Source organism: Leopardus geoffroyi, chromosome E3, assembly GCF_018350155.1.
Source record: "Leopardus geoffroyi isolate Oge1 chromosome E3, O.geoffroyi_Oge1_pat1.0, whole genome shotgun sequence".
In the NCBI taxonomy this organism is placed as follows: domain Eukaryota; kingdom Metazoa; phylum Chordata; class Mammalia; order Carnivora; family Felidae; genus Leopardus; species Leopardus geoffroyi.
This window is the reverse complement of record NC_059340.1, coordinates 41,578,513-41,600,817: the sequence shown is the minus strand read 5'-3', so window position 1 is coordinate 41,600,817 and position 22,305 is coordinate 41,578,513. Positions and strand designations below refer to the sequence as shown.

The window sequence follows — 22,305 nt, the reverse complement described above, 5'->3', positions numbered from 1 at the left end:
ATGTTTACTGATTTTACTTTGGAAAGTAGTGTCTGTATATGTATCACAAATGTCAAACCATATAAAAAAGAATGTAGTAAAAATTTTATTACAATCTTTAGAAATAGAAAATTACACCCTAAAGATAAAATACTTACATGTCTTATTTTGACTCAGATAAGGCTTTAGATCAAAATAAAAAACACATCTAAAGAAACTCAGATTTTTCTGAGGAACTTTTATAGAATATTGAATTAGCATGTTCAGACACTTATCGAAGATAGACTTAATTTGTGTTGATATTTGGAAAAATGCATATTAAAAATGCCTGTAATTCTTAAAGGTTGGCTACTAGGTGGGATGGTGGTTTCATCAATGTCTAATAACATAAGTAATTCTGAGAGCTTCCTGGGGAAAAGAATTGCACTGTAATTTTTGAAGTTCTTGAGAGTGGTAGAAATGATTCAGTATCATGGCTAGGGAGGAAAAGAAATTTTTTCTGTGGGTACAGTTTTATTTTTATGTCCAAATATTTAATGCTTGTTTTAGGCAAGTTGGTATTACTCTGGTTATGATCTAGCTAATTTTTTAAAGACCCATGCCTTCAGAAGGATTTAAGAACATACAGCTCCTGGAATTCTAATTTGTTAAATGATCTATTTTACTTTTTCTTTTGTTGGATAATTAAAAAAAGTTTACAGAAGTTTTAGAGCCTTCCGTGCTGAAAGCTAAATCATCCTGCTGTAGTCAAAAGTGAGCTTGTCTGTTAAGATCCCTGTTTTGAGCTAGAGTTCCATGGGATTGGGAATTTATGCTGTTGCCAGTATCAGAGGCTTTAATGATTCATTGTTCTTTTTCATTTCACATAATCTGTTCTCACTTCTCTTTAAGCAAGTTTAATCAGCTCAGATTATGATTGATGTGTGGTACCGGCTGCCTAAGTTTGTTTATAGGTAGGTGATTTATATGTTCAGACAGGAGGAATTGTTCAGCACTTTAAGGACTATTATTGCCCTAAATCATTGGGTCAGTAACAAAACAATGTGCTTAGCATTTTACCATCTTGAGCAACCTAGGGGTGTTTTGTAAACAGTTTGATTAAGCTGCCTGCCAGTGACTCATTAACAGAATATATATATATATTCTTCAATAGATTTTATTTTTAGGTAAAAATACCCACCTAACATGGGACACAAACTTAACAACCCTGAGATCAAGAGTTGCGTGCTCTACTGACTGATCCAGTCTGGCACTCTTGATTAGTCATATTTTTAAAAGTTAAATGTAATTTAAATTTTGCTAATAGATTATCCATAATGAAAGGAATTAAAAGTCCATATGGACTGGAGACATTGGTGTTTCCTTTGAAAGCCTGCTAAAGTACATTTTAAAAAGTTCAGCCAGTGAGAGAAATTTTTTAAAACGTTTATTGATTTTTGAGAGAGAGGGAGACTGTGTACTGGGGAGGGGCAGAGAGAGAGAGAGGGACAGAGGATCCAAAGTGGGTTCTGCACTGAGGACAGAGAGCCTGATGCAGGGCTTGAACTCAACGAACCGTGAGATCATGACCCGAGAGAACGTTTTTTAACTTGAAATACAGATGAGGGATGGTAGAAGGCTGTGAGTTTCGAGTGAGGTCTGAGCAGAGGGTAGCCAGTTTCTGGTTCTCCTCAGAGCACTGGTAATGTTTATGGGCTATGTGTAGGGTCCAGTCCCTGGTCTCCCTGATGATATCTGCGGAGGAACCTCAGGTTTTCATCTAGAAGATGAGAGAGCATAGCCAGCCTAACACACCTCTTTGGCCCCACTGTGTTCTCCAGTAGGGGCTCTCAGTAAGTTTTTTTAAAAACACGAGATAAAAGACTGATGTAAAAATAAAAACTCTTGAAAGCCAAAGGGGGGAAAAAAGACAACCTGGTAGAAAAATGGACAAGAGATGTGAAGACATCCCACAGAAAAAGATACACAAATGGTCTTGAAACATATGAAAACATACTCAGCTCATCATGATGAGAAAGATAAATGCAAATTAAAATCACTTAGATAGCATTTCTCACTCATCATGTTGGCAAAAATGTCAAAGCTTGAACACATTCTTTTGGTGAGGCTGTTGGGAAATAGGCATTCTCTCATATTGCTGGGAGGGTGCAAAGTGGCACGGCCCTTATCAAGGCGAATTTGCAGGATCTGCAGACGAACTGACCCTTTTGCCTTAGCAGTCCCACTTGTAGTAATTTACCCCGAGGATGTACCTCCACAGATAAAAATATCAGGTGCACACAGTATTCATCGCAGCATTACCTGTGAGTAAAATATGGAAACAACTGAAATGTCCGTCCAGGAAGAGTGAACTGAGGTTTGTTCATGAAACAGAGCTGTGCAGCTGCAGAGATGAGGGGGGACATTACTACAAACCGGTAGGGAGTGATGTCCAACGTGCAGTAAGTGGAAAGAAAGTACAAAGTAGAATGCGTAATTTGTGGTGAGAAAGAATGGTTATCATGTGATTCCCCTGCTAGGTGGCTCCTAGAGGAGTCAGACCACATAGCTGGAAAGGAGAATGGGGCTGGAGGGGAGTTAGTGTTTAATGGGGAGAGTTTGAGTTGGGGAAGTTGGAAAAGTCCCAGAGATGGATAACGGTGATGGTTGTAGAACAACGTAAATGTACTTACTGGCATAGAACTGTATACTTAAAAATAGTTATTTACCACAACAGGGATGCCTCCGTTAGGCATCCAACTCTTGATTTCAGCTCAGCTCATGAACTCCCGGCTCACGGGGTCAAGCCCCACACCGTGCTCTACGCTGGCAGCGCAGAGCCTGCGTGGGATTCTGTCTCCTTCTCTCTTTGCCCTTCCTCTACTTGCTCTCTGTATCTTTCTCAAAATAAATAAAAATACACTTAAAAAAAAAGGTTAATTTACCACAATTAAAAAAAAAAGGAAAAATAAGATGAGGGATCTGAGATGCAAAACCCTAAGTGAATGACTTTAGCTCAGAGGAAGGGGAAATTGACAAACAGAATAAGAAACCAAACCTCAGGGTGTCTGGCTGGCCCAGTTGGAAGAGCGTGTGATTCTTGATCTCGGGATCATGAGTTTGAGCCCACGTTGGGTGTAGAGATTACAAAAAATAAATAAACTTTAAGAAAGCAAGCAAGAGGGGCAGGCGCCTGGGTGGCTCAGTTGGTAAAGTAGGTTTTTGTATTCACAGGCCCCAGGACAGGCCTAGGCCAGCAAGATCTGACTATAAGGAGGTCAGGGTGGTGGTGGTGTGGGGGGAAGAGGTTGGAAAGAAAGAATGCAAAATTAGAAGAGGAAATAAAATGTATATATTTGTTTCTTTTTGCAAAAAGAAATCTAGGAAGGATAGATGAGAAAGCAATTTAAAAAACTTAAGTGGGTGGGGACAGGGTGTAAGGTATATATGGGTGGGAGTGAAACTTGTTTGAGTCTGCCTTTTTATATATCTTTGAGTTTTGAGCCATCCATATATGCTACATATTAAGAAAACAAATTAAGGGGCGCCTGGGTGGCGCAGTCAGTTAAGCGTCGGACTTCAGGCAGGTCACGATCTCGCGGTCCGTGAGTTCGAGCCCCGCGTCGGGCTCTGGGCTGATGGCTCAGAGCCTGGAGCCTGTTTCCGGTTCTGTGTCTCCCTCTCTCTCTGCCCCTCCCCCTTTCATGCTCTGTCTCTCTGTCCCAAAAATAAATAAACGTTGAAAAAAAAAAAAAAAAAGGGGGCGCCTGGGTGGCGCAGTCGGTTAAGTGTCCGACTTCAGCCAGGTCACGATAGCGGTCCGTGAGTTCGAGCCCCGCGTCGGGCTCTGGGCTGATGGCTCAGAGCCTAGAGCCTGCTTCCGATTCTGTGTCTCCCTCTCTCTCTCCCCCTCCCCCGTTCATGCTCTGTCTCTCTCTGTCCCAAAAATAAATAAACGGTGGAAAAAAAAATTTTAAAAAGAAAACAAATTAAGACAATGATAGAAACCAAACTGAATACACATAGGAGCAAAGGAAACCGAAAGTGAGTCGAATTACTAATATAACCACGTAGGAAAGGTTAATTCACGGGTCATGAACACAGTACTCTGTATTCCTTTAGTGGGTTGTATTTAAAAGAAAAAAAAGAACTACAAAGAAACTTAATACAAAGTAGGTTTGTTGTTGATAGATCAGCATAGAAGTTCTGAAATCTCTTTGGCTGTATGTCAGAGCAAACAAGTGTACTGCTTCTGGGAACCAGGGTTCTCTGGGAGGAAGGAGGTAAAAATATGGTATGGAGGGGCACCTGTGGCTCAGTCGGTTGAGCCTCTGACTCTTGATTCTCTCTCCCTCTGCCCTGTCCCCCCACTCATGTTCTCTCTCTCCCTGTCTCTAAAATAAAATAAAAAATAAAATAAAAAAAATATGTTATGGAAAAGGTGAGGGAGAGCCTGTTGTCTTGGTATTTAAATTGAGGATATTGGTATGAATACCTGATTTAAAAAACAATTCCTAGCTCTGTCTTCTGAAAGAGTTTAGGAGCAGTGACACTCCAGTAGCAGTGAGGACACTTTGCCCCCCAGATACCGGTTACAAACACCATTTCCTACTAAAGCACTCAGGGGTCCTCGGAGAAGTGACTTACTTTAGGTTTGGGGCAGGCAAAATTCAATGCGAGCCTGGATTATCTTGTACCAGAAAGCAAGGAAGTGTTCAAAAATTGATAGGGACGTGTCAAAAATGGAGCAGCTTGAATGGGTTCCCAGTGGGCAAATCTGGGACATTGGGAGTGTCAGAAAAGAGTAATGATGATAATGGATACATCGAATTTAAAAAGTCTGTGGCATACAGTGAGTAACAACCAGTCCTAGTCACACTCCAAAGGAGGTGCGTAGTTCCTTTACAAATGGCCTCTGAAGGAGAAAGTGACAGATTTAGAGAATCAGTGTTTTGTTGTTGTCGTTGTTGTTTGTTTTTTTTGTGGGGGGAATTAGTGTTTTGTGATGACCAAGGTAATTATTGATTCAAGTGAGGATCATCAGTGGTTGCCAAAAACAGTCTGAAGTGTCATTCCACAGATGATTGATTCCAAAGGTAAAGACAAAAGTCCTTACATTTGGAGAAATATGTCAGACTCTACCTTGACCAGGTGATCAAACTCTGACTTCCCAGTAATGGAGATTACATTGCCCCTTGAGGGGATACAGTGGCGGGGGCGGGGATGTGTGTGTCAATGTTCTTGCCAAAAATGCTTAACCTGAGTCAAGTAATGAGGAGTAACCAGATAGCCCAGAATGCAGGGCATTCTACAGTTGCCTGGACACTTGAAAATATCAGTGTCATAAGAAGGGTGGGGGCCCATCTAGATTGAGGAGGTGAGAGAATTGTAACAACTCGTGACTGGTTCTTGATTAGAAACTGGTTTAAAAGGAAACAAAACAAGTGTGAAGGCCATTATTGGGACAACTGGAAAAATTTGAATATAGATGAACTTGGGATCAGTGGTCATAATGGTATTACGTAGGAGGACGGTCCTTGTTCTTAGGAAATACACGCTGAAAGGGTTTAGGGAGGCATCGTGATGTCTGTACCGTAATACAATTTTTTAAAGATTTAATGATTTTGTTTTTAAGTAATCTCTATACCCAACGTGGGGCTTGAACTCAAGACCCGGAGATCAAGACTTGCATGCTCTACTGACTGAGCCAGCCAGGTGCCCCTCTGCAGCTTATTTTTAATAGTTCCACAATTAAAGTGCAGGTGTGTAGAAAGAGATACAAAGCGAATGTGGAGGACATTAATAATTGAATATAGAGGAGGGATATACAGATGTTCTTTGTGTTCTTCCTTGAACTTTACAGTGGGTTCACTTCAAAATAAAAAGGAAGAGTACAATATGGGAAGTTCATTGAGGATAACCTGTACTTCGTCTTGTACTGTACGTTAGATTGTGTGTCCTTTACCAATACCCGATATAACCCTGAAACCCTTTGTTCTCAAACATGTTTTAAAAGGAATGTTACACACGCACACGGGTTTTACTTGTTATTAACTTCACAGCCAAGGTAGCATTTATTGATTGACAGTTACACAAGGTATGAAAGGACCCTTTCCTTTGACACAGGGGTTGAAATGGGAAATTAGCAATAGCTGTACGTTGAAACCTTATTTATGAAGGGATGGTGCTTCCCCAAGAGATGTAAATATCTTGTCCAGTGTACAGATTCCCTCAGAACGAAATTTATGAAGAGCTCTCTTTTTCCCTCCCTGTTGACAGTATTCAAATGGATAAATCCATGTTTGAATACATACGTGAAAGGAGCTTTGAAATACTTAGGGTGTCTAAAAATTAATTTCCTGTTGCAGGGTAACTTTATGTATTTTCTGCTTTGCATTTTGTCTGGGTGTGAAAATGTTCAGTTAGATGCTGTTGTAGAGAATGAGGTGTCTCTGATGGGATGTTGCACGTAGAAGTCCTGAAGTCATTTTGTTGTGGATTTAGGTATCAACAAAGTACAGTAAAACTGGATTTGTGGTTTGGGTTGTGCTTACGCCACAAGTATGTTAACCATATGGTTAACTATGTACTGTGACCTTTTAGTGATGGTCAGTCCTTGCTGGTCTTGTTAAAGCCCTGGACTGCTGGTTCATAAACTCTTTGTCTTAGACACTGCACATTGTGATCTCCCTCTCTCTCTCAAAGTGAATAAACATTAAAAAAAATTAAATATTAATCCATTACATGTTAACATTAATGACTTTTTGAGAGGGCACACGGGAGGGACAGAGGGAAGGAGGGAGAGAGAAAATCTTTTTTTTTTTTAATTTGTTTTAATGTTTATTTATTTTTGACAGAGAGAGAGAGAGACAGAGCATGAGTCAGGGAGGGGCAGAGAGAGAGGGAGGCACAGAATCTGAAACAGGCTGCAGGCTTTGAGCTGTCAGCACAGAGCCCGACGCAGGGCTGGAGCTCAACATCAGTGAGATCGTGACCTGAGCTGAAGTCAGATGCTCAAACGACTGAGCCACCCAAGTGCCCCGAGAGAGAGAGGAAATCTTAAGCAGGCTTCATGCTTAGTGCAGAGCTTGTCGTGGGGCTTGATCTGACTACTGTGAGGTCATGACCTGAGCCGAAATTAAGACTCAGACACTTAACCAAGTGAGCCACCTAAGCACCCCAACATCAATGACATTTTTTTTAATTAAAAAATTATTTTTATTTTTTTATTAAAAAATATTTTTTTTTAATGTTTATTCATTTTTGAAAGAGAGAGAGCACAAACAGGGGTGGGGCGGAGAGAGAGGGGTGGGGGGGACACAGAATCCGAAGCAGGCTCCAGGCTCCGAGCTGTCAGCAGAGAGCCCGACGTGGGGCTCGAACTCACGAACCGTGAGATCATGACCTGAGCCGAAGTTGGATGCTCAACTGACAGAGCCACCCAGGCACCCCTAAAAAAAATTCTTTTTTAAACATTTATTCATTTTTGAGAGAGAGAGTGAGCAGGAGAGGAGCAGAGAGAGGAAGACACAGAATCTGAAGCAGGCTCCAGGCTCCGAGCTGTCAGCCCAGAGCCCGATGCCAGGCTGGAACTTGCAAACCATGAGATCATGACCTGAGCTGAAGCCAGATGCTTAATCAACTGAGTCACCAGGTGCCCCGTCAATGACATTTTTTTTTTTTTGATTAAAAAAAAATTTGGGGGGCGCCTGGGTGGCTCAGTCCGTTGGGCGACTGACTTCGGCTCAGGTCATGATCTCGCAGTCTGTGAGTTCGAGCCCTGCATCGGGCTCTGTGCTGACAGCTCAGAGCCTGGAGCCTGTTTCAGATTCTGTGTCTCCCTCTCTCTCTGACCCTCCCCCGTTCATGCTCTCTCTCTGTCTCAAAAATAAATAAATGTAAAAAAAAAAAAATTAAAAAAAATAATTTTTTTTAATGTTTATTTTTGAGAGAGAGCAAGAGACAGCGTGTGAGCGAGGAGGGGCAGAGAGAGAGGGAGACACAGAATCCAAAGCAGGCTCCAGGCTCTGAGCCATCAGTACAGAGCCTGATGTGGGGCTTGAACTCACAAGCCATGAGATCATGACCTGAGCTGAAGTCAGACGCTTAACCGACTGAGCCACCCAGGCGCCCCCCCCCCCATCAATGACATTTTTAATGAAAAATGCTTCCTAAAATAGAGGAGTGGCATTGTTTTACATTTTTGCAAGTCCCTTAAATGTCTGGCTTAATTGAAGAGAACTAGATTCTTCTATCTGCTTCTGTGAGCAGTCTATGTGTCATGTGGCCTGCAGAAAACCCTGCTGTGCACTCGTGAGAGTGAGAGAGAAGAAAGCAGAGAAGGTCTTGGAGTGTCATGAACCTCATTTGGTCTTGCAGAGCACCCAGGACAGTCATGGTCCCTAGGACCCCTGACCACTCTTTGAGAACAGGTGTCTTAACTGCTGAAGTGACAGACTTGTTGCCTGATCTCACATGCTTGCACACATCAGGATCACCGGAGATCCTGTGAAAGCTTCTGCACCCAGCCCAGGGTGTCTGGTTTGCCTTGTCTAAGCGGGATCTGGTAAGAAATGTTTCTTTTGTTTTTTGTTTTTTTTTCCTAAAGATGGGCACATAAATTTTATTCAACTTAAAAAAAAAATGTTTATTTACTAGAGAGAGAGAACCAGTGGGAGAAGGACAGAGAGAGAGAGAGAGAGAGAGAGAGAGAGAGAGAGAATTGGAAACAGGCTCCAGGTGTGGGGCTTGAACTCACGAATGTGAGGTCGTGACCTGAGCTGAAGTTGGTTGCTCAACAGACTGAGCCACCCAGGCTCCCTGAGATGTGTTTCTAACCAGTTCCTGGTGATGCTGCTGCTCCTTGTCCTGGGTTCACGGCCAGAGAGCTGCTGATCTTGAGATTTTTGAAATGTTTGCATCTATTTGTTTTATATTTTTATTTTTCCAGTTTGTGTTTCTTTTAAAAAAGAAATTTTTTTTTTTTTTTACTGTTTATTCATTTCTGAGGGAGAGACAGAGCATGAGTGGGGGGGCGGGGGCAGAGAGAGGGAGACTCAGAATCCGAGGCAGGCTCCCGGCTCTGAGCTGTCAGCACAGAGCCCGACGCGGGGCTCGAACTCACAGACCATGAGATCATGACCTGAGCCGAAGTCGGTCGCTCAACCGACTGAGCCACCCAGGCGCCCCTGTGTTCTCTTGAAGCCAGCGCTCAGGCCTTGTCCGAGTACTGCTGTAGCAGGTGCAGCCGCTCTGTCCGCTGCTGCTGCTGCTTGGTCTTTGGGTTTTCCTCGTGTCTTCTTGCGCCGCAGATCAGGGGTTCGTACTTCTTACCCGTGTAGAATTTGCTGAGGTTCTCCTTCTGAGTCTGGTTGATGATGGTGAGAATGCAGGTGATGGATTTGCGAACAACCCGGATCTTGGAGAGCTTGGAGGCCCCGCCGCCTGTCCGTTTGGCCACGCGAGGCTGGGACGGCTCCACCTTTAAGTCTTCGGCTGCCTGCCTAAGCACCTCCTCCTCCCCCTTCTTGCCTCGAAGGTCTCACACCTTAATCTTGGCCACGTCTGCACCCTCCACCTTCGCTGCCAGTGGAAGAGGTGAAGGAGAGAGTTTGCATCTCTTTGAAGACCCAGTTCTATTTGAACGTCGCTCTTCCTCACTCTGTATTTACTCCGACATTAATTTCACAAATGTTTACTTGGGGCCCGCTCTGCTGCCCCCTCAGGAGGCCTCAGGGCTGCCCTCTGCTCTCACTGCGTTCTGTTTGGTAGAAAAGCAGAGGTGAAGCCAGGACTCGGAGAGAGAAGTCCACGTGCACCTTGGCCCACCTTTGCTGCTCTGTAACTTCTGCTTGCTGTGCTCGTTTCTGGTACTTGTTTTAATGTTATATTTCAGTTTAATGTTAATTTTTATCATGTGTAGTTTGAAAAGTCAAATGGTGTACTGCACGCTGCACAACAGGAGGTAGCTGTGGTCTCCTTGCCTTTCCCGATCCTGGACTCCTGGCTGTTCCCTTCTCGGGTTCTGTCCCCCAGGTTTAGATAGTTGCTGTTGTGTTTCTCTTGGGGAAGGTACACCCGCATATTTCCCTTCTGTCTCCGCTGTTCTTCAATATAGTGAATCCTAATGCGGATTAAATAGACCTTTTGTGTTCGTTTTAATTGCAGATATTTTCCACACCTGTCCCATGTGGTGTGCCAGGAATACATTTCCTGCCTAATGCAAACTTCGGCTTCTCCTGGCATCGCTTTACATTGTTTTTTAATGGTTTTTTATTTTGAGAGAGACAGAGTGAGCATGACCAGGGGAGGGGCAAAGAGAGATAGAGAGAGAGAGAGAAAATCCCAAGCACGTTCCACACTGTCTGCCCACAGCCTGATGTGGAGCTCGATGCCATGAACCTCGAGATCATGACCTGAGCTGAAACCAAGAGTCAGACACTTAACCGACTGAGCCACTCAGGCACCCCATTAGTGTACATTTTCATGTGTTCTGTTTTCCATGTACCCATCAGTAGTTCTTGCTAGCCTGTCTGCTGGGGATCTCACCAGTCAGCATGAACTCTTGGACTTCCATTGCTGTGTCCTGGCCCCTCTTCTCATGCTGGGGCTTGTCTCCTCCCCTCCGGCCTGGTGTTCTGCTTTTGGAGTACCTCTGCTCATCTGTCCTGAGTCCGCATCCTGCCTGAGGTTCCATGTCAGACATTCACCCAGGCTTTTCTTGTCAGGTACGACACGTGATGCCCTGTCTACTTCCTGCACTTTGCTTGGTCATCTGGCATCCTCTCTGTGGCCGTTATGTTACTGTGTCCTTGGCTCTAAGTGAGTGCCCACTTACCCATCCCTGTGCATCTTCCAGAAGGTCAGCGTCTCTCCTCTGGAGCAGTGTTTTTCCAGTGGACTTCCAGGAGGGAGTGGAGAGAAACCCGGGTTTTCCTTCCGTTGAACTCTGTTTAAGGCCTCTTCTCTCCTCGACATCCTGCACGTGCGCCTGTCAGAACTGGCTCAGTGCTTGTCTCCCTGGCCTCACCATAGTCCGTGTTGTGGGTGGAGCACGACTTACTAGTGTCCCACAGCTAGGGGACAGTGCCGGGACACAGACTGCTGCCCCTGTCCCTTCTCCCCTGATTATTGTCTGTGGGAAATCTGTGCCCACAAATGGTTTGGTTTGGGTTTCCTTATCTTGCATTTTGTGTGTGTGTGTGTGTGTGTAAATTTTCACATTTTGACAAAGTCCACATGCATGAAATGAGGTTTTTGTAACTCTAGAATATTCCATTACATGGATGTACTAGGTATTTATTGTTTGTTTTTCTCCATCAGGAGTAATGCTTGTATGCCTCCAGCTATACAGATTAGTTGTCACAGCTTCTAGCAACACCTAATTTTTGTGCTGGGAAGATTGAGGTTATTGTCTTGGGCTTTGGAATTGGAGATATTTGGAAGAAGCGTAGTAAGGCTTTCTTAGCATTTTAGAGCTTTTCTGTGGCATAGTAGAGGAAGGAGGCAGAGCATCGTTGGCTGTGTTGTGGGAAATCCCTCGTCTGATTCAGCAAAAGTTTCCTGTTACTGGTCTAAAACGTAGTCCCTGAGGGTCCCCTGGGGGACTCAAGTCGGTTAGGCGGTTAGGGATCTGACTCTTGATTTCGGCTCAGGTCATGATTGTGAGGTCCATGGGTTTGAGCCCCGTGTCGGGCTCTGAGCTGCTGACAATGTGGAGCCTGCTTGGGATTTCCCCCTGCCCCGTCCCTTCCCTACTCATTCCCTCCTTCTCTCTCTGTCTCTGTCTCTGTCTCTCAAATACATAAATACATAAATACATAAATAAATAAAACGAATGAATGAGTGAAGTCCCTGAAACTGTGAGTTGAGAAGCTGCCTGCTGCCTGCGTCTCCTCCCCCTGTTGGGTTTGCAGGGGCCAACGTGGCCCCAAGTGGTCACACTTGACGTGCTGGGGAGTGGAGTGTGTGGGGGCTGTTCTTTGAGGAGTAGGGTGCTGTGGCCGATGCCACGCTGGCAGTGGCACTCCTGTGTCCATTTATGTGAGGTCTTTGCCCACCCTCAGCGGGATGTCGCGTACGTTCAGGGAAGCACAGTGGTGTCGTTGGGGCCTTAGAGTCAGATCTGGGCTTTGTTTCACTCAGCAGATGTGCATGGTGGTGTTTATTGAGTATCTTCCTCGTGCCAGCCAGTGTCATAGGTGCTGGGGACAGATGATACGCCAGAGCAGCATGCTTCATGTCCTTTCGGTAACTGCCAGCACTGCCAGGTGCTGTGAAAGAAAAGCAGAGATTATTTAAGGTTGTGTTAACAGGGAGCCCGACCTAGTTAGGAGTTTCCCTCAGGGGAGTCCCTTTCTTTTTTTTTCTTTTTCTTTTTTTTGAGGTAACTCTTAAGCTGACGTTCTGAAGCTGAGTAGAATTAGTGAAGCAAAGGGTGGCAGAGGAAGGAGGGTCCCAGGTGTAGGTGCAGTGGGGAGAGGCCTGTGTGGGAGGAAAGGGGGCACAGAGCTGGAGGGGTGGAGAGGCAGGGACCTCGGCACCTGCTGGGGAATTCGGGCCTGTAGTCTCTGAGAGAGGGGTAGGTGATAGGATCTATTGTTTAGAGAGAGGGCCCAGTTAGGAGAGGACAGGAGTGGATGGGGGAGAGCAGTCGGGACCCCAGCACAGTCCCCTCACACAGGACGAGCTATAGGTACGTGACTCCTGACAACGTCGTTCAGATCCGACCCTGCCTGTTCTACTCAGCATGCTGGCCACTCTCTTCATGGTCGTGGCTGCAGCCGCCAGTGTCCCGAGGTAGAAAGAGGACCCCGTCCCCCTGTCTCTGTTTAAGAAACTCCCCTGCGGTTTCCTGGGTCCACCGGCCCCCCACCCCTTCATTGGCCAGGCCAGTTCACAGGTGCTTTCCAGCCAGGTCCTTGCACTGCATGGGGGTCGGGGGATTGGAGGCATTGCAGTTGGCTTGAGCAGTGCCTCCCCAAGTGCTGTCCCTGGGCCTGTAGCAGTAGCAACATTGCCAAGAGAGCTGTCAGGGATGCAGCATTCACCTTGAGTGTGAGGAGTGTGGGCATCAGTGGTTAGACCAGTCAGCTTTGCTCTCTTGACCTGGCTACAGTCAGCCTTCCCTGCTGGGACCCCCCCTTGCCTCCAACACTGCCACTTCCCCTTTCCCCTTTTTACTGTTCTCCCTAGCTTAGTGTTGTCTACAGATTCCATGTTTTACTTATTCTTCTATCTGTCATCTCTGTCTCCATTCCCACCCACGTGCCACGAAGGTGCCTGGCAGGCCTGGCATGGAGCAGTGCTCCTGGCTGTTTATTACTGAGTCAGATGAGTTAAAGAAGGATTGAAGTCTGTCGGCAAGGGAGAAGTGGAGAGTGGTGTTGGAAACCAGCCGGCAGTGACCACTGGTGCCATCCGGAGACCCCACTGGACACCTTGGGAAAACACCATCGACAGGGTCCAGCAGGAGGTGTAGGGTATGCAGGGAATGACAGGGGGAAGGAAGGCTGAGGGGCAGGGGGCGGTAATTATTTTAAGATAGGCAAGGGGGCCCTCCATGTTGCTCAGCTGCTGTAGGCCTCTCTCTAAATGAGGACCCGGGACGCCTGGGTGGCTCAGTCGGTTGAGCGACCGACTTCGGCTCAGGTCATGATCTCGAGGTCCGTGAGTTCTAGCCCCGCGTCGGGCTCTGTGCTGACAGCTCAGAGCCTGGAGCCTGCTTCGGATTCTGTGTCTCCCTCTCTCTGACCCTACCCTGTTCATGCTCTGTCTCTCCCTGTCTCAAAAATAAATAAACGTTAAAAAAAATTTTTTTAAATGAGGACCATAGGGGAACCTGATTCACAGGTGGTTGTGAGCAATGAACCAGGCAGGTATAGCACTTAAACCCTTCCTGACATTTGGGGAGTGATGTTAGTTTATTATGTGTGTGTGTGTGTGTGTGTGTGTGTGTGTGTGTGTGTGAACACACACGCACTTTTTTTAAGGTTTCTTTATTATTATTAGTTTTTAGCAATCTCTACACCCAACGTGGGGTTTGAACTCACAACCCCGAGATCAAGAGTTGCTCACTTTTCTGCTCGAGCCAGGCAGGCACCCCTTGGGGAGTGCTCTTTAAAGAAGTCTGCCTGATCAAGGGCTCGCTGTGTGCAAAGCCGTGTTCTCTGGACTTTAATTCCCTTTTGGACATCCTAGGGGAACTTTAAAACACTGCATGTGTATTTGTGGCTTGTGACTCCAGAACTAGGCCCTGGGGTGGCTTGGGGTTACTGACACCATGTGTCGGTGTTGCTGATTGTCCACTGTGTACTAAGCTCTGGGCTGGCTTTTTATGGGAGTTGCCAAAAGGAATTAGGAAACACGTTTCCTGCCTCCTAGGAGTTAATGGTTTGGGGGCTGTTTGAATTGGGGTAGGAAGAGTAAATACTTTTCTTTTTCTTTTAATGTTTTATTTATTTTAGAGAGAGAACGCAAGGGTGCATGTGGGAGAGGGGTGGAGAGAGAGAGAGGGACAAACGCAGGGCTCGAACTCTTGAACTTCGAGATCTTGACCTGAACTGAAGTCGGGTGCTCAATCCACTGAGCCACCCAGGTGCCCCAGTACTTTCTAACTTTTAAAAGGAGATTTGGAGCACCTGGGTGGCTCAGTCATTTAAGTGTCTGACTTCGGCTCAGGTCATGATATAATGGTTTGTGAGTTTGAGCCCCGCATCATGCTGTCTGCTTTCAGCAGGAGTCCACTTCAGATCCTCTGTTCCCCTCTTTCTGCTCCCCCTATGCTCGCTCGCTTGTGTGCTTTCTCTCTCTCTCTCTCTCTTTTGAAAATAAACATTAAAAAAAAAAAAAAAACAAAGGGAGGCTCTATTTCTTGTCTGTGGTTTTTGTGTGTTTGTTTTTGCAATGTCTGGTTATTTAGGACCCTTTGAACAGATCACTCCTTATTTTTTTTCCCCTTTTGTTGATTTCTATTTAATTTTTGTGTGAAAAGTATTTATCCTACCTCTTAGGAATCTTGTGTTCCTGTTTCTGTAGGTGTGAGTAGCATTTTCAGTATTTCATTTCCTAAAAATAGGCATGCTGTAAAAACATGGTGTATTTACTTGGCTATGTGTTATACATTTTTATATTATGTTATTAGTAGATTATATATTACATGACCTGGTGAACTTGTAGATAGTTTCCAAAATGGGAAAGTGCTTAGAATGTTTTTGGACCACAAGTTTCTGTGTTTCTTTTCATTGTGTTGAAGACTGAGTAAGTGGCTTAAAACGCTTGAGGTGGATGCCACGGGGGGTGGTTAAACTGCTTACCAGGCGAGGGGGACCAAGGCAGTGTCCTCCTCCTTCCTGTTCTCTGTAGGCCTGGGTGGCAATCTTACTTTCCCGAAGAATGTTTTCTGCTGGAAGAGAGCACCTTGCCTTGCCCCCAGACTCCTGCCTGTTGCCTCTGAGGTCAGACCTGTGCCTTCCTCACAGAGACTTTCAGAAGACACAGTGAGACTTTTTAATCTTTTTTGTATTATTGTCACAGTCTTCTTATTTAGTATTTATTTTTGAGAGAGAGAGCGAGCTTGAGCAAGGGAGGGGAACAGAAAGAGAGGGAGAGAGAGAATCCCAAGCAGGCTCCGTGCTGTAAGTGCAGAGCCTAACACGGGGCTCAAACCCATGAACTGTGAGATCATGACTTGAGCCGAAATCGAGAATTGGAAACTCAACCGAGCGAGCCAACCCAGGCTCCCCAGATGCTTTTTAAAAATTGTTTATTTTTGGGGCGCCTGGGTGGCGCAGTCGGTTAAGCGTCCGACCTCAGCCAGGTCACGATCTCGCGGTCCGTGAGTTCGAGCCCCGCGTCAGGCTCCGGGCTGATGGCTCAGAGCCTGGAGCCTGTTTCCGATTCTGTGTCTCCCTCTCTCTCTGCCCCTCCCCCGTTCATGCTCTGTCTCTCTCTGTCCCAAAATAAATAAACGTTGAAAAAAAAAAAATTGTTTATTTTTGAGAGGGGTGGGGGACACAAGCAGGGGAGGGGTAGAGAGAGAAGGGAACAGAAGATCCAAAGCGGGCTCTGCTCTGACAGTAGAGAGCCCAACGTGCGGCTGAAACTCATGAACTTGAGATCGTGACCTGAGCCGAAGTCGGACACTTAACTGACTGAGCCACCAAGTACCCTGAGACTTTTTTTTTATCTTTTATGTCAAGGAAGACTGCCTTCTGAAAAGGTGGTGTGCTGCCTCTGGACATGTCAGAGCCTGAGACCAGCCACATCAGGAGAAGTCTGTTGATGGGGAGGGAGGCTCCCTTGTGTCCTTGATGGCACAGCTGGGGACTGTGAGGTGAGGCAGGGCATAAAAAGGTGAGAACAGGCACTCTATCCACACCCACCCACCTTCTTCCTCATCCAGCCTCCTTTAGAATGGAGGAAGATAGGGGCGCCTCGGTGACTCAGTCAGTTAAGTGTCTGACTTCAGCTCAGGCCATGATCTTGTGGGTTTGTGAGTTCAAGCCCCGTGTCAGGCTCAGTGCTGTGTCTCCCTCTCTCTCTCTGCCCCTCCCCCGCTCTCTCTCTCTCTCTCTCTCTCTCTCTCTCTCTCTCTAATAAACATTAAAGGGGCGCCTGGGTGGCTCAGTCGGTTAAACGTCCGACTTCGGCTCAGGTCATGATCTCACGGTCTGTGAGTTCGAGCCCCGCGTCGGGCTCTGTGCTGACAGCTCAGAGCCTGGAGCCTGCTTCAGATTCTGTGTCTCCCTCTCTCTCTGAACTTCCCCCGTTCATGCTCTGTGTCTCTGTCTCAAAAATAAACATTAAAAAAAAAAATTTAAAAAAAACATTAAAAAAAAAAAGAATGGATGGGGACAACTTGGGTTGATATTCCTCATAGCTAACGTCATACTCATTTGTCCGTTATTAAAAAAAACAAAGGTTCCAGAAATGTACACCACAGGACATGAAATCTTCCCCAGTTTCTGTTGGCAGTGGGAGTGTTCTCTCACTTGGGATGAATCTCTCTCTTCTGCGTGTCCCCCCAGCCCCCCGTAAAGTGCTGCTCGTTAATTTACAGGCCCGCATGTAGGCAAGTGACAGAATACCTGAAATAGTAATGAAATACTCCCTCATAGCTGACACTGCTTGGTTTCTGCCGCGAATTGGTTTCGTGTACATGAACCCTAACGTGAGCCAGGACTGGCGCAGCAGCCAGGCTGGAGTGCTCTGCCCTGAGCCGCGCTGTCGTCCTGCTGTTGTCTTGCTGTTGAGCAGGCGCACCCCGGACTCCCCCCACGCAGGCCCCATTCCTCTTCCTACCATGTCGTGACACGTTCTTTGAGTGATTGGTGATCAGGCGTGTGGTTCTGACTTGTGTGCTTAGAGAACGGAGAACCTGGGTTCCAGTTCACAGTCTGCCCCCTGTGTGACGCTGCTGTTTGAAGTGGGTCGATACTCTCTCCAGTCTGTGTCTTGGCTGGGCTTTGGGGATGGTGATGGAAGTTACAAATGTAAACAAATGGAAGTTACAAATGTGGAAAGGATCTTTGGCTCCTTTTTAGCCTTGTCCCCTGTCTCATCCCCCAGAGTCATCCGGGACTGGGCCTGCCCCCCTCCCTCTGCATCCCCATCCCTTGTCAGCAAGGCCTGGCTGGGGCTGGAGAGTCTGCAGCCCTAGCGCGTCCCCAGGCAGTGCTGCAGTGTCCCCTCTGGAGTTGTGGCCGCACACAGAATTGACCAAGGAGCTACAGACTAAGGGGCCCAGCTGTGCCACAGTTTCAGTCCTACTCTCTGGGGGCAGGAGCAGGAGGAGTGCGGCGGAACCTCCCCTCTGCGAGGCTGAGAAATACGCAGCGGTGACGGAAAAGCCGGCCTCCCGGAGCAGGCGGGAGCACTTGAACTTGGAGCGGGTGTGGGTGCCTCTCTTGTGTTGTGGGTGAGGACTGTAACCTCAGACCTGGAGGCTTGACTGATGAACAGCTCTGAGGAGGCCGGAAAGATAGTTGGGGAGAGCTATCTCTGTGGAGGGTGCCCTGTGGGGCCCTGTCCCCTGTCTGGCTCGGGCCCAGTCGGTGTGAAGGGGGAGAAACTAGGGGGACAGGATTGGTGTGGTGCACAGGCTGTGAATTAAAGAAATTTTTTCCCCTTTCATTCTGGAGCCTTTGATAATTGTCCAGAAGGCTGTCCTGAGCTGTGCTCAGGAGTTGCTATCCCTTCCACTCAGCCTGGTCACACTGGAGGCGTTTGGATGCTTTCATGGATTTCTGCTTCTGGATCAGAAGCAGAGCTGAGCTTTTTTTTTTTTTTTTTTTTTGCTGAGCTGCTAGAAGGCACAGAGGTGTGATCAGAAGGTGTTTTGCATCTGTGCTTGGGTGTCAAGGGCAGTGCCTGTGAGTGACCCCCTGTGGGCCAGAGCCTGCTTCGCTGGGTGGCTCTCTGGAGAACGGGACAGGTGGACGGTCTCTCTTGTTGGGTGTGGTTCGGAGTGTGACCTGTGCAAGTGTCTGCCCCCCCTTCCCCCTCCCCCCCCAGCTCCTTGCTGCCCTCCCCCTACTTGTTTACACAGTGCCCTGTCATTCCAGCATGGGGTGTGCTGGTTTACTTTACTAGAACCCTGGAGAAACAAGGCTGGATTTTTTTGCTGTGGGAAACAAAAAGCCCTTTTGTGAGAGTTCTTCCTTCTCAGTGTGGTTCACTCTGGCTGCTGAGGAAAGGCCACAAAGTCCCAGACACTTTCTTCTTAGTGATTTCATTTTTAAGAACCCCCTTCAAGGAACCTGCCTTATGCATTTCACCAGACGTACCAGTTAGTGAGGCTTAATCAGCACCTAGAGAGCATTTGGCTTTCTCTTTTACCAAAGAACTTTCTAGCAGGAGGAATCTTAGCATTTGTGATGGTGAATCAAGAACCTGTTCTCATTGGTTCACATTGCCTTAAAATTTTTTTTTAATGTTTATTTTTGAGAGAGAGAGACAGAGCACGAGCAGGGGAGGGGCAGAGAGAGAGGGAGACACAGAATCAGAAGCAGGCTCCAGGCTCTGAGCTGTCAGCACAGAGCCTGATGCAGGGCTTGAACCCACAAACTGTGAGATCGCTACTTGAGCCAAAGCCGGATGCTTGACTGACTGAGCCACCCAGGTGCCCCGGTTGTTACTGCCTTTAAAGCAGTAACAAGAAACTTGAAAAGAAAAAAAAAAAAGGGCAAATAATGTTCGTTTAAATAAAAATGTGCAGATAAATGAGAAAACAAAAACTTAGCACTGTGAATCTTTAAACTTCTAGACTCTTAAATTATTATTTATATGACTGATGGGCAAAACCAGAGTCATTATTATTTTTTTTTTTTTTCAACGTTTATTTATTTTTGGGACAGAGAGAGACAGAGCATGAACGGGGGAGGGGCAGAGAGAGAGGGAGACACAGAATCGGAAACAGGCTCCAGGCTCTGAGCCATCAGCCCAGAGCCCGACGCGGGGCTCGAACTCACAGACCGCGAGATCGTGACCTGGCTGAAGTCGGACGCTCAACCGACTGCGCCACCCAGGCGCCCCCAGAGTCATTATTAACTTATAGTTTTAACCTCCTCCAAATCAGTATATTGTCAGCATCTCGTGAACATATATCTACTTCCACAACATGATTTTAGTGGGTAGTTTTCCATCATATGAACGAAGGTGCTGGAATTTGATTAATTCTCTGTCTTTGGTATGTTATATTTTCACTTTTCAACATTATAGGCTTTCGTGTAGCTGAATCTTCCAGCACAATCTTTATTATTTCCTTAGGTTAAAGTCTTAAAAATGAAATTGCTGGGGGAACAATATAGATTTTAAGCATTTATTTTTTGTGACCAAATTGCCCTCTAGGAATGTACTGCCAGTGTGATACAGGAGAAACGATGACCACTGACTGCTTCAATTTGCATGTTTCTTGTGACGGTATTTGATGTTCCTCTAAAGTGTTAATGAACAAGTATTTCTGTGTCATCCTGTGCTGCTGACTGGCCTTCAGCCTCCATTCCTTCACCTGTGATTGGGGGATCAGCTCAGGCACGCTCTAAAATCTGAGGGAGAAAAATCTAAAAAATGTTACAAGTTCCCGTGGAGTTCTTTTCTGTTGTGTTATTTTATAAGTTTCAGAAATAGGCCATTGATCTATGTCATTAAATAAGCAATAAATAGTGACTTTGTTTTGGTTTAACAATCTGCTTTTAAAGAGCCGTGTGCAGAAGATGAAGGCTGAGAAAAATACCATGATGTTGAACACAATGAGAACTCAAAGAATGTTCTTTTTGTATGGACTTAAACCTTTTCTCCGCTGTTGAATGATCTCTTGATAATTACTCAAACTATCCCTTAGACTTGAGGTTGGTTCTACAGTTCACTTTATTTGGCAGTGGTGGTCTGAGGCTCCAAGATTTCATGCTGAGCATTTTAGAATTTCTGGAATGTTTCAGTCCTCTCAACTTTGGATCCTAGACACTGTTCCAATCTAGGAACTGTCACTTCTAGGTTTAAACCGAATCTCAAAAAAACTAAAACACAAAGCACCCCCAAGCTACACAGGAATCGCTCTCATCTGGTCTGGTGTTGAGAATGAGATCTGAGGGGCGTCATCCCCAGTCAGGTGGCTGCACTGTGGGCCCCCGTACTGGGTCTCCCGCAGGGAGAAACGCTCTGCCGGAAGACCCGAGGGAGATGCAGAGCAGAATGTGGCTTCTAGGCCTCACCCATTTCATCCAGCACGTCGGGTTGTAAACGCCCGGCACACTCACGGGGGTCCGAGTTGGGGCTGTGGGTGGTTAGGTACTGTACGGTAGTGAGTCTTATCTATCTCACATACCTACGTAGCTGTGTGTCTTCTTACCTAGTAAAATAGGCACACTCCCTTGAGAGGCTCTGCCATGTTCCCAGGCGTGTTCCCCTGCCTGCTAGAGAGCCCTGAGATGTGTGTGTGTCTTCCCAGTTCTTTTCTGTGGTTGTGTGTACCTTCCCAGGACACAGAGCGAGTGTTTGTGCCATGTCCTGATTATAGTCGTGACAACTGTGCTGGGCCCTACTGCAGGCATTCAGCACCGCCTCGTCTCTGGGCAGCGAGGTACCATTATGAGTCTGCGCTTTTGTGATTGGCATCTTAGGCAGGCTGTCCTGCCGGGCGGCTCTGGGGTCCCTTTTCTTCCAGAGGAGAGACAGGCCTTCCCTTGAGGCAGAGCGTGGAGCCCAGGAGGGCTTTGGGTTCCCCAGTGGGGAGGTGGGGGTCTGTCCCCATAAAAGGGAAACATGAAAGTTGACTCTGGACAGCCGCCCATTCCAGGAGAAGCAGATGTTCTTATGGCCACAGTCAGTCCCGCCGTAGTGATAAACCGATGAGTCTCTTGACCAGCTTCCTGCTGTTGCTTCTAGCTTCTCGTCGTGGTGATGGATCCCTCTTTTCCCTGAGTGAATGTTCATTGAGCACCTGTTGTGGGCCAGAGGCTACTCTCGCCTGCGGGGTGTAGCAGTGAGCAAAGTGACTGAAACCCCAGGTTTTTTCTCATTGTTTTAGATGCACTGTATCTATAAAATGCAACAGGATTTAGTAACACAACAGATATGTTTCTAAAGGTTATTTTATAGAATGAATCATTTTTCCACTTATTCCATTATATTCTCAGAAACATGTTTAGAAAAATAAAATTCTGCACCTGAAGTTTAGCTCGAAGAAAAGGTACACATTGATGACATCAAGTTAAAGTTCACATGACTGACGTTCATCAAAGCCTGAACTAAAATCCTACATGTATCTTACTGTAGAAGTTCTTTGAGAATTGTGCTCAAAACCACTGATTAATGTGAACAATTTGAGCACGTCAGCGGCCCGCAGAAAGGGGTGACATTAAAGGTTTAAAGCCAGCATTAGATATGTTGAGTTTGTTCTAAATAGAGTTATTTGATTTAAAACAGTAGGATGGGCGCCTGGGTGGCTCAGTCGGTTAAGCGTCCGACTTTGGCTCAGGTCATGGTCTTGCGGTCCATGAGTTCAAGCCCTGCGTCGGGCTCTGTGCTGACCGCTCAGAGCCTGGAGCCTGTTTCAGATTCTGTGTCTCCCTCTTTCTCTGACCCTCCCCTGTTCATGCTCTGTCTCAAAAATAAATAAACATTAAAAAAAACAGGATGGAAGTCGTAGCTCAATAAAACGGTTATTTAAAAAAAAAAGTAAGGTGGGTATGGTAGGCTAATAATGGCCCCCCCAGAAGTTGCAGGTTCCACTTCCTAGAACCCGTGAATGCAACCTTATATGACAAAAGGGACTTGGCTGTTGTATTTAAGGGTCTTAGGGCACCTGGGCAGCTCAGTCGGTTAAGTATCTGACTCTTGGTTTCGGCT

General features: G+C 46.3%; 1 protein-coding gene and 1 pseudogene across 1 annotated transcript in view; one reads left to right on the top strand and one right to left on the bottom strand.

Moving 5' to 3' along the window:
- The window catches only part of RAB11FIP3 (RAB11 family interacting protein 3), a 79,565-nt gene that overhangs the window by 5,815 nt on the left and 51,445 nt on the right, over nt 1-22,305 (top strand). The gene's annotated exons all lie outside the window — the stretch shown is intronic.
- Nucleotides 9,138-10,041, bottom strand: LOC123589652 (annotated as a pseudogene).